Below are 12,878 nucleotides of genomic sequence, written 5' to 3'. Positions count from 1 at the left end.
CAACCTTTCCTCAAAAAATCGTCGAGGAAACAATGTTTGGATATCCTATCTGCAAGATTTCATAAATGATGCAGTAATTGCTAATATAATTCCAACAGACTCTTAGCATCGCTACGAGTGAGAAAGTCTCACCGTAGTCAACTCCTTGAACTTGTCGGAAAACATCTTAACGACAAGTCGAGCTTTCTTGATGGTGATACTTACCATCATTGTCCGTCTTCCTTTTAAAATCCATCTGCACTCAACAGCCTTACGACCATCGAGCTGTTCTGCCAAAGTCTACACTTTGTTTTCATACATGGATCCTCTCTCGGATTTTATGGCCTCGAGCCATTTATCGGAATCCAGGCCCACCATCGCTTCTCCATAGCTCGTAGGTTCATTGTTGTCTAGCAACATGACTTCCAAGATAGGATTACTTACCACTCTGAAGTAGTACGCATCCTTGTCATCCCACAAGATTTGGTAGTGACTTGATCTGAAGTTTCATGATCACTATCATAAGCTTCCACTTCAATTGGTGTAGGTGCCACAGGAACAACTTCCTGTGAAGAGACGGTTCAATAACCTCATCAAGTCTCCACCACCCTCCCACTCAATTCTTTCGAGAGAAACTTTTCCTCAAGAAAGGACCCGATTCTAGAAACAATCCCTTATTGCTTTCGGATCTGAGACATGAGGTATACCCAACTGTTTTGGGTGTCCTATGAAGATGCATTTATCCGCTTTGGGTTCGAGCTTATCAGCCTGAAACTTTTCACATAAGCGTTGCAGCCCCAAACTTTTAAGAAATGACAGCTTAGGTTTCTCTAAACCATAGTTCATACGGTGTCATCTCATCGGAATTACGTGGTGCCCTATTTAAAGTGAATGTGGTTGTCTCTAATGCCTAACCCATAAACTATCGTGGTAATTCGATAAGAGACATCATGGTATGCATCATATCCAATAGGGTGCAGTTATGATGTTCGGACACACCATCACACTATGGTGTTCCAGGCTGTATTAGTTGTGAAACAATTTCCACAATTTCTTAATTCTGTGCCAAACTCGTAATTCAGATATTCATCTCTATGATCATATCATAGATATTTTATCCTCTTGTCACGACGATCTTTCAACTTCACCTGAAATTACTTGAACCTTTCAATAATTCAGACTCGTGATTCATCAAGTAAATATACTCAACATCTACTCAAATCATCTGTGAAGTAAGAACATAACGATATCCACCACATGCCTCAGCACTCATTGGATTGCACACATCAAAATGTATTACTTCCAACAAGTTGCTTTCTAGTTCCATTTTACTGAAAACGAGGCTTTCAGTCATCTTGCCCATGTGGTATGATTTGCATGTCTCAAGTGATTCAAAATCAAGCGAGTCCGAACGGTCCATTTGCATGGAGTTTCTTCATGCATATACACCAATAGACATGGTTCGCATGTCTCAAACTTTTCAAAAAATGAGTAAGCCCAAAGATCCATCAACATGGAGCTTCTTCATGCGTTTTATACCGATATGACTTACGTGGCAGTGCCACAAGTAGGTGGTACTATCATTACTATCTTTTGGCATGAACATGTGTATCACTATGATCGAGATTCAATGAACCATTCATTTTAGGTGCAAGACTATTGAAGGTATTATTCAAATAAACAGAGTAACCGTTATTCTCCTTAAATGAATAATCGTATTGCGATAGACATAATCCAATCATGTCTATGCTCAATGCAAACACCAATCTCGATGGTAGAGGGAGCGTGCGATGCTTGATCATATCAACATTGGAAACACTTCCAACACATATCGTCAGCTCACCTTTAGCTAGTCTCCGTTTATTCCGTAGCTTTTATTTCGAGTTACTAACACTTAGCAACCGAACCGGTATCTAATACCCTGGTGCTACTAGGAGTACTAGTAAAGTACACATCAACACAATGTATATCCAACATACTTCTATCGACCTTGCCAGCCTTCTCATCTACCAAGTGTCTAGGGTAATTCTGCTCCAGTGGCTGTTCCCCTTATTACAGAAGCACTTAGTTTCGGGTTTGGGTTCAACCTTGGGTTTCTTCACTAGAACAGCAACTGATTTGTTATTCCATGAAGTATCCCTTTCTTGCCCTTGCCCTTCTTGAAACTAGTGGTTTCACCAACCATCAACAATTGATGCTCCTTCTTGATTTCTACTTTCGTGGTGTCAAACATCGCGAATATCTCAAGGATCATCATATATGTCCCTGATATATTATAGTTCATCACGAAGCTCTAGCAGCTTGGTGGTAATGACTTCGGAGAAACATCACTATCTCATCTGGAAGATTAACTCCCACTCGATTCAAATGATTGATGTACTCAGACAATCTGAGCACAAGCTCAATAATTGAGCTTTTCTCCCTTAGTTTGCAGGCTAAGAAAATCGTCGGAGGTCTTATACCTCTTGACGTGGGCACGAGCCTGAAATTCCAATTTCAGCCCTCGAAACATCTCATATGTTTCGTGACGTTTCAAAACCGTCTTCGGTGCCTCAACTCTAAACCGTTTAACTGAACTATCATGTAGTTATCAAAACGTGTATGTCAGATGTTCGCAACATCCACAGACAACGTTTGAGGTTTAGCACACTGAGCGGTGCATTAAGGACATAAGCCTTCTAAGAAGCAATGAGGACAATCCTCAGTTTACGGACCTAGTCCGCATAATTACTACTATCAACTTTCAACTAAATTTTCTCTAGGAACATATCTAAACAGTAGAACTGAAGCGCGATCTACGACATAATTTGCGAAGACCTTTTGACTATGTTCAGGATAATTAAGTTCATCTTATGAACTCCCACTTAGATAGACATCCCTCTAGTCATCTAAGTGATTACATGATCCGAGTCAACTAGGCCGTGTCTGATCATCACGTGAGACGGACTAGTCAACATCGGTGAACATCTTCATGTTGATCATATCTTCTATACGACTCATGCTCGACCTTTCGGTCTTCTGTGTTCCGAGGCCATGTCTGTACACATGCTAGGCTCGTCAAGTCAACCTAAGTGTTTCGCGTGTGTAAATCTGTCTTACACCCGTTGTATGTGAATGTAAGAATCTAACACCCGATCATCACGTGGTGCTTCGAAACAACGAACTGTCGCAACGGTGCACAGTTAGGGGGAACACTTTCTTGAAATTATTATGAGGGATCATCTTATTTACTACCGTCGTTTTAAGTAAACAAGATGCATAAACATGATAAACATCACATGCAATCAAATAGTGACATGATATGGCCATCATCACTTTGCTCCTTTTGATCTCCATCTTCGGGGCTCCATGATCATCAACGTCACCGGCATGACACCATGATCTCCATCATCATGATCTCCATCATCGTGTCTCCATGAAGTTGTCACGTCATCTATTACTTCTACTACTACAGCTAACGGCTAGCAATAAAGTAAAGTAATTACATGACATTTATGTTGACACGCAGGTCATTAATAAATTAAGACAACTCCTATGGCTCCTGCCGGTTGTCATACTCATCGACATGCAAGTCGTGATTCCTATTACAAGAACATGATCAATCTCATACATCACATATATCATTCATCACATCCTTTTGGCCATATCACATCACATAGCATACCCTGCAAAAACAAGTTAGACGTTCTCTAATTGTTGTTTGCATGTTTTACGTGGCCGCTATGGGTTTCTAGCAAGAACGTTTCTTACCTACGCAAAAACCACAACGTGATATGCCAATTGCTATTTACCCTTCATAAGGACCCTTTTCATCGAATCTGATCCGACTAAAGTAGGAGAGACGGACACCCGCTAGCCACCTTATGCAACTAGTGCATGTCAGTCGCTGGAACCAGTCTCACGTAAGAGTACGTGTAAGGTCGGTCCGGGCCGCTTCATCCCACGATGCCGCCGAATCAAGATAAGACTAGTAACGGCAAGCATATTGAACAAAATCAACGCCCACAACTACTTTGTGTTCTACTCGTGCGTAGAAACTACGCATAGACCTAGCTCATGATGCCACTGTTGGGGAACGTAGCAGAAATTCAAAATTTTCCTACGTGTCACCAAGATCTAGCTATGGAGAGACTAGCAACGAGGGGAAGGAGAGTGCATCTACATACCCTTGTAGATCGCTATGCGGAAGCGTTCAAGAGAACGGGGTTGATGGAGTCGTACTCGTCATGATCCAAATCACCGATGATTCTAGTGCCGAACGGACGACACCTCCGTGTTCAACACACGTACAGCCCGATGACGTCTCCCATGCCTTGATCCAGCAAGGAGAGAGGGAGAGGTTGAGGAAGACTCCATCCAGCAGCAGCACAACGGCGTGGTGGTGATGGAGGAGCGTGGCAATCCTGCAGGGCTTCGCCAAGCACCACGGGATATGAGGAGAAAGAGAGGGAGGGCTGCACCAACAGGCAGAGATCAGATCGCGTGTATTGGGCAGCCCCTAGGCCTCATATATATAGGGGAAGGGGAGGAGGGTGCGCCCCCTCTAGGGTTCCCACCCCTAGAGGGGCGGCAGCCACAAGGGGGGAGGAGAGGGAGGCGCAGGGAGTATGGGCCTTAGGGCCCATCTGCCCTTAGGGTATGCCCCCTCTCCCCTTCTAGGCGCATGGGCCATGGTGGGAGGCGCCCTAGCCCACCTAGGGGCTGGTGCCTTCTCACACTTGGCCCATGTATGCCTCTGGGGCCCATGGCCCCCCCGGTGGACCCCCGGACCCCTCCGGTGGTCCCGGTACATTACCGATAAACCCTGAAACTTTTCCGGTGACCAAAACAGGACTTCCCATATATAAATCTTTACCTCCGGACCATTCCGGAACTCCTCGTGACGTCCGGGATCTCATCCGGGACTCCGAACAACATTCGGTAACCACATACAAATTTCCTTTACAACCCTAGCGTCATCGAACCTTAAGTGTGTAGACCCTACGGGTTCGGCAGACATGCAGACATGACCGAGACGTTCTCCGGTCAATAACCAACAGCAGGATCTGGATACCCATGTTGGCTCCCACATGTTCCACGATGATCTCATCGGATGAACCACGATCTCAAGGACTTAATCAATCCCGTATACAATTCCCTTTGTCTAGCAGTATTGCACTTGCCCAAGATTCGATCGCCGGTATCCCGATACCTTGTTCAATCTCGTTACCGGCAAGTCTCTTTACTCGTTCCGTAACACATCATCCCGTGATCAACTCCTTGGTCACATTGTGCACATTATGATGATGTCCTACCGAGTGGGCCCAGAGATACCTCTCCGTCACACGGAGTGACAAATCCCAGTCTCGATTCGTGCCAACCCAACAGACACTTGCGGGGATACCCGTAGTGTACCTTTATAGCCACCCAGTTACGTTGTGACGTTTGGCACACCCAAAGCACTCCTACAGTATCCGGGAGTTACACAATCTCATGGTCCAAGGAAATGATACTTGACATTAGAAAAGCTTTAGCATACGAACTACATGATCTAGTGCTATGCTTAGGATTGGGTCTTGTCCATCACATCATTCTCCTAATGATGTGATCCCGTTATCAACGACATCCAATGTTCATGGTCAGGAAACCGTAACCATCTATTGATCAACGAGCTAGTCAACTAGAGGCTTACTAGGGACATGGTGTTGTCTATGTATCCACACATGTATCTGAGTTTCCTATCAATACAATTCTAGCATGGATAATAAACGATTATCATGAACAAGGAAATATAATAATAAATAATTTATTATTGCCTCTAGGGCATATTTCCAACACGGGACCCTTCCGGTGGTCCCGGTACAATACCGGTGACCCCGAAACTTGTCCCGATGGCCGAAATAGCACTTTCTATATATAATTCTTTACCTTCGGACCATTCCGGAACTCCTCGTGACGTCCGGGATCTCATCCGGGACTCCGAACAACTTTCGGGTTACCGCATACTAATATCTCTATAACCCTAGCATCACCGAACCTTAAGTGTGTAGACCCTACGGGTTCGGGAGACATGCAGACATGACCGAGATGACTCTCCGGTCAATAACCAACAGCGGGATCTGGATACCCATGTTGGCTCCCACATGTTCCACGATGATCTCATCGGATGAACCACGATCTCAAGGACTTAATCAATCCCGTATACAATTCCCTTTGTCTAGCAGTATTGCACTTGCCCAAGATTCGATCGCCGGTATCCCGATACCTTGTTCAATCTCGTTACCGGCAAGTCTCTTTACTCGTTCCGTAACACACCATCCCGTGATCAACTCCTTGATCACATTGTGCACATTATGATGATGTCCTACCGAGTGGGCCTAGAGATACCTCTCCGTCACACGGAGTGACAAATCCCAGTCTCGATTCGTGCCAACCCAACAGACACTTTCGGAGATACCCGTAGTGTACCTTTATAGCCACCCAGTTACGTTGTGACGTTTGGCACACCCAAAGCACTCCTACGGTATCCGGGAGTTGCACAATCTCATGGTCTAAGGAAATGATACTTGACATTAGAAAAGCTTTAGCATACGAACTACGCGATCTTGTGCTATGCTTAGGATTGGGTCTTGTCCATCACATCATTCTCCTAATGATGTGATCCCGTTATCAACGACATCCAATGTCCATGGTCAGGAAACAGTAACCATCTATTGATCAACGAGCTAGTCAACTAGAGGCTTACTAGGGACATGGTGTTGTCTATGTATCCACACATGTATCTGAGTTTCCTATCAATACAATTCTAGCATGGATAATAAACGATTATCATGAACAAGGAAATATAATAATAATCAATTTATTATTGCCTCTAGGGCATATTTCCAACACATGCCGCCCACACGACCATGGTCACCAGGCAGCACCAAGGAACGGGCTTTGCCCAATAGCACCGCGACACCACCACCAGGGCCGCCGCCCCGGCATCCAAGACCTCACCCGCCACCCAGCGCCACCACACCCAAAGAGACGAGTGGAAAGGCCCCGCCTTTAGCACCCCTGAGCTGCCCCCAACGTCGAGACCGATTAGGCCAGCCAAAGCTGGCCTCCATCGGCTCGTCCTGTCGCTGGGCGCGCGGCGAGCGATGGACCGCGACTGGGAAAAGTCTAGCACTTCGACGGAAGTGGCGTGCGGACGACGAGGAGAGGAATCGAAGGCCGGCGCACGCTGCCTACGGACAACCGACGCCGAAACATGTCAGCCGCCGCCGCATCCGACCTGCCAAGATATCGTGGATCCATCCACGGCTGGAGCAGCAGCCACACCAGGCCATTGCCCATCCCGCGCTGCCCGCCGAACTCCAGGCGTTGAATCCGCCAGGCACGCTGCCACCTAATCGGCCAGTGCACCGGCGGCAATGAACACGGCCGGAAACAACCATCCACCCCAAGCCAGGGGCCGGCGCAGGCGTGCGCTCGCACGACCCCCGCCACTGGAGCCTTCCGCCCCCTGCACCCTGCTGCGACACGACAACCGCCGCCGCCACGAACCTCCATACTAGCCGCTCGCAACCCCCCACCGCCCAACACCTAGCCGATCCACGCAGCCTCCACAGCAACCACGGCTGCCCGCGCCGCCGCGCCCTCGGGTGGCCACTGCATCCCACGCTAAAGGGGGCCAACGAGGAGGAAGAGAACCCCGCCGCCGCCTACGTTGACCAGGATTTGACCGGCAGCGCGCTTTGGCGACGGCGAGGGGGAGGGAGGCGGGCAGTGGCTCGATCTAGGGTTCCCCCCCTCCCCCCGCGTGCTTGCGGGAGTGGGCAGGATGAAGCATTTGCGATTTTTTAGGCGGAAACTTTTAGTTTGCTCCTTCTCACCCTCACGTCAAATTTGAAAGGCGGGCTGCTAAAAAGTCTGTCTTCTAAAGCAAGCCAGAAAGCATCACTGACAATCTTGAACTGCAAAGACGACGTGATCTATTTGTTTAATGTGTGTATGGTGGACATGTGGTTTATTTATCGCACCGTTAACTCTTAAGTGATTCAATATGTTACAATTGAGTGTCTATGTTTATGCTATATCTTTTGCACACCTTACTCAATTCTCCGGAGCACCCCCCCCCCCAAACATCTGTTTGTAGCTTTTCGTCAAAATTACTAGCTACAGGGACATATATACCTAAAGATCATTGCATCTATCGATTGATATATAAACAATAACCATTTCATACTACAAGTCGGACTACCACCAGGTGATACTAGCTACTCCCTCCGTTCGGAATTACTTGTCGTAGAAATGGATGTATCTAGACATATTTTAATTCTAGATACATCCGTTTCCGAGACAAATAATTCCAAACGGAGGGAGTACAACCAAAATACTAATGTCAAAACTAGGGTTCCACAATTTGGACCCTCAAACTAAGGCCGGTCCTCGTCGTCGTTGTCATCCTCGTCCTCCTTTGACTCGAGATACTCGAACTCTGAGTCGGTGGGCTCATTCTGCTCCTCCATGCATTCGATGAAGTCAGGGTCGTCGTAGGAAGTCCCAGGCTCACTAGTACAGGAAACTGTGTGACGCTGCTGGTAAGGTAAGCTTAGCAGCGTGTACCCCACACGCGGCTAGTGCGGTCCGACGAGCTGCATGTATATCGCATGCGGCTACTGTTCTACTCACGACCAGCGTGTGGTCTCGCTGCATGTGGCCAGACTGTATAACACTGGCGGAGTCCGAATTGCTTAAACGTCGCTGATCTCAGACCTGACCTAATATACAACGTGCCCCTTTTGCGAGCGCTTCTAGTTTTGGGGAAGTTAGCAGCTTCCTGCTAAATACAAACGTGGCTAGCTAGTTTTACAATGATAATAGTAATACTTCCACGACAGTGTTTTTGGCTACAACATTTGCAGAATTCATACATACATAAGTAATAAGTATTATGCAGTGAAATAGTGAATGTTATTATGTAATACATTTCACATGAATCCAACATATATTGGAAGATTTCATAGAAAATGATGGCAGCATTTATGAAGCAAATGTCTAATTTTTCGGCCACAACGACATCTATGAGCCAAAGGGCTCACCTTGCTGCCATGCTTGAGTCATCATGTCTCGATACGTGCAACAAGTACTAATGTTACAGGAACCACCAAAGGGCTTAAGTTCTGATTGACACAAAAGGTACGGTAAGGGCTACCAAGTCGAGGTGTTGAAGTTGCTATGTTGTCGCTTCTGCCTATCCAGCTTGTTCTCGAGGGGTTCTTGTGAGTCAACGTGTACGTAGTACATCCCCTTCTTATTGGTGACATTGTTGTTGATGACAGTTGCAAGGGTGCTCTACATCCATCTAAACTCAACTCGACTATCATCCGGCGTGATAATGGCAAGCCCCCCCCCCAATTGGTGACATCATCCTTTCTTGTGAAGGTTATATGCTTCCACATGCAATCAACCATGTGGTTCATTAGGTAGTAGGCAGACACATGATTTCTCTCAGTTTGTTGTTGCATGCAATAGAAGGTTGTGTTGTGGGTGAGGCGTGCCAAACCCAAGTTGTTTTTCTTTCTGAATGCTGACTTTGTCGGTCCTACGCTGTTCTCAAACTCTATGAGTGCATAATCCAGAATTGACATCAGTTTGTTGTAGTATTTCTTGATCTTTTGATGTGAATCCAATACATAAGAATTGCATGTCTTTGGGGATAGAACGAAGAGGACCTAGTGCTCGTCGCTGCGCAAACAGTCAAATAATGCAGTAACTACCATCAATCTTTGTACGATGAGAGGATATATACTATATATCCGAGAAATCATATGTGCATTGATGCTAGCTAGTGAGCACTTACCACATACGGTGGGGCACAAAATGGTAGTCTGCGTGTCTATGTTGAACCATGAATTTGAAGGTAGATCTTCGTCACTTTCCTACCTTATCGATTCTTAAGGTTATGGTGGTGCATGTGATAAGGGTCCGCCGCGGTGACGTCCTCACGTTGTCATACTTGAGCTTGTTGCCTAGATGAAGCGCCCATAGCCTTATTAAGGAGGATCCATCAAACTGCAGGTGGTCGATCAGGCTGAAGATTTGGTCGACATGTATATAGAACTTGTCCGCGAAGAAATCATCTACAAAGCCGAGACCCGACGCTGTGACGGATGCGACATCCGTCCACGCAGCCGTTCCCCTGGTCGGCCCCATATGGCGACGGCGGCGAGATGGATATGTAGTAGCGTGAAGGAGAGGAGGCGGTGGTGCATATCGGAGGAGGACGAGTTGGAGGATTAAACTCTCTGTATTGATTATGACTTCACAAGTTACACATATATATACATGGAGTGCAACGGCAGGATAAGGTTACAACTGATCTAGCTAGTCCTAAGGAGACGTGAGCTACGTGCGGGACGAGCCAGTCGTGGGCGCAGGACTCGGGCGTGCGGGTGGCGAGGAGGACGTGGAAGAAGTAGTGTTCCAACACCCCCCCCCCCCCCCCCCCCCCCCCGCAGTCGAAACGGGGTCGCTGAGAACGTTGAGGCTGTCCCGGAACTCGTTGAAGATGGCCGTTGGCAGTCTTTTAGTGAAGATGTCCGCGAACTGAGATGAAGTAGGAACATGCAGAACCTTGACGTCGCCTATGCTGACCCGTTCGCGGACGAAATGCAGGTCGATTTCCATGTGCTTTGTTCGCTGGTGCTGCACCGGGTTGCTCGAGAGGTACACATCACTCACGTTGTCACAGAAGACAACGGTGGCGCGGCGTGGTGGTCGACGGAGCTCGGTGAGGAGTTGGCGAAGCCAGCACGATTCGGCGACGACGTTAGCGACCGCGCGGTACTCGGCCTCCGCACTAGACCGGGACACCGTGTTCTGACGCTTCGAGGACCAAGAGACGAGGTTGGGTCCGATAAAGACGCAGAACCCGGATGTCGAGCGGCGGGTGTCCGGGCACCCGGCCCAGTCGGCGTCGGAGTAGGCGACGAGGTCGTGTGTCGGGGCAGAGCTGTGGATGCGCAGACCGAGGTGGGAGGTGCCATGCACGTACCGCAGGATCCGCTTGACGAGCTGGAGGTGCCGCTCACGGGGATCGTGCATGAAGAGACAGGCCTGCTGGACCGCATGAGTGATGTCCGGCCTCGTCAGGGTCAGGTACTGGAGCGCGCCGGCAAGGCTCCGGTAGAGGGTAGGGTCGGCGACGGGCGCACCCTCTGAGGCAGACAGCTTGGCGCGAGCGTCGAGGGGCGTGCTGATCGGCTTGCAGGTGAGCATGCCCGCCCGATCGATGACCTCGAGCGCGTACTGCTGCTGCGAGACGAAGAGGCCGGAGGCAGAGCGTTGCACGTTGACGATGAGGAAGTGATGCAGCTCGCCGAGGTCGGTCATGGCAAAGGCTTGGTGCAGAGAGTCGATGACGGAGCGAAGGAGAGCGGTGCTGCTGGCAGTGAGGATGATGTCGTCCACGTATAAGAGCAGATACGCCATGGAGTCGCCGCGGTGGAGGATGAACAGCGAGCTATCGCTGTGGGAGGCGACGAAGCCGAGGGCGACGAGGTGCGCCATGAACCGCGAGAACCAGGCGCGGGGGGCCTGCTTCAGGCCGTACAAGGAGCACTGGAGACGGCAGACATGATCCGGGCGGTCGGCGTCGAGGAAGCCGGAAGGCTGCTCGCTGTAGACGACCTCGTCGAGCCGGCCGTGAAGAAAGGCGTTCTTCACGTCCAGCTGGTGGATCGGCCACGAGCTGCTGACGGCGAGGCTGAGGATGACCCGGATAGTTGATGGCTTGACGACGGGGCTGAAGGTCTCGGTGTAGTCGACATTTTCACGCTGGGTGAACCCACGCAGGACCCAGCGAGCCTTCTGGCGTGCCAGAGAGCCGTCGGCATTGAATTTGTGCCTGTAGATCCATTTGCCGCTGACGACGTTCACACCTGCAGGACGCGGCACTAAACACCAGGTCTTATTATGAATCAGTGCATCATATTCCTCACGCATAGCGGCATACCAGCGGGGGTCTTTGAGGGCAGTGCGGTAGGTTGGAGGGATGGGGGAGAGGAGATCGACGGTGAGATTAGTTTGAGTTTTAGGAAGGGCAAAGCCAGATTTGCCGCGCGTGCGCATAGGATGAGGGTTTTGTGGGGGTGCGATGGCAACGGCGCGCGGTGGGAGCGAGGTGCTTCATGGCGAGGTGCTGCATGGCGCGGTGCTGGACGTGGGAAAAAGGCAGCGAGGGGAGGGTTGCATGCGGTCGTGGGGCACGGCGCGTGGGGTGGAGCCGCGTGGCGGAAGGGAAGGGGGCGAGGTGGGAGCAGCATGCGAGGGTGGGGTCCGCGGAGCTGGCGCAGGGGGCGGGCCGGTGGGAGGATGGGACGCGGCGGGTGCGGGGGAGACAGGTGGGCTGTTGTGGATAGGCGCGTGATCCGAGGAGGATCTGGAGTTGGTGGGAAACGAGGTAGGAGGGGACGATCCCGAGGCGTGGAAGGGCGGCGGACGAGGTGGTCGGGCGCTGGGATTTTCTGCTGTGGGATCGGGTGCGGAAAGTGTGGATTGGAAGGGAAAAATTGTCTCATCAAATGTAACGTGCCGAGAGGTGTAAACGCGCCGAGTGCGTAGGTCGAGGCAGCGGTAGCCTTTATGCTCGGGGGGGCTACCAAGAAGCACGCACGGGGTGGATCGGGGTGAGAGTTTGTGGGCGGCGTATGGTGCAAGGTTAGGGTAGCAGAGGCACCCAAAAGTGCGTAGGTCGGTGTAGCTAGGGTGAACGCCATGTAGGAGAAAGAAGGGTGTGAGGTTGTGAACTACGTGAGATGGTCGTCGGTTGAGGAGATGGGTAGCCGTGTGGAGAGCTTCGACCCAATATGGTGGTGGCATGTGAGCTTGAGCGAGGAGAGTGCGAAGAATGTCGTTAGTGGAGCGAATGG

This window comes from Triticum urartu, chromosome 6A (assembly GCF_056163025.1).
Source record: "Triticum urartu cultivar PI428250 chromosome 6A, HENAU_Tu73, whole genome shotgun sequence".
Taxonomy (NCBI): domain Eukaryota; kingdom Viridiplantae; phylum Streptophyta; class Magnoliopsida; order Poales; family Poaceae; genus Triticum; species Triticum urartu.
Note: the sequence above shows the minus strand (reverse complement) of the source record.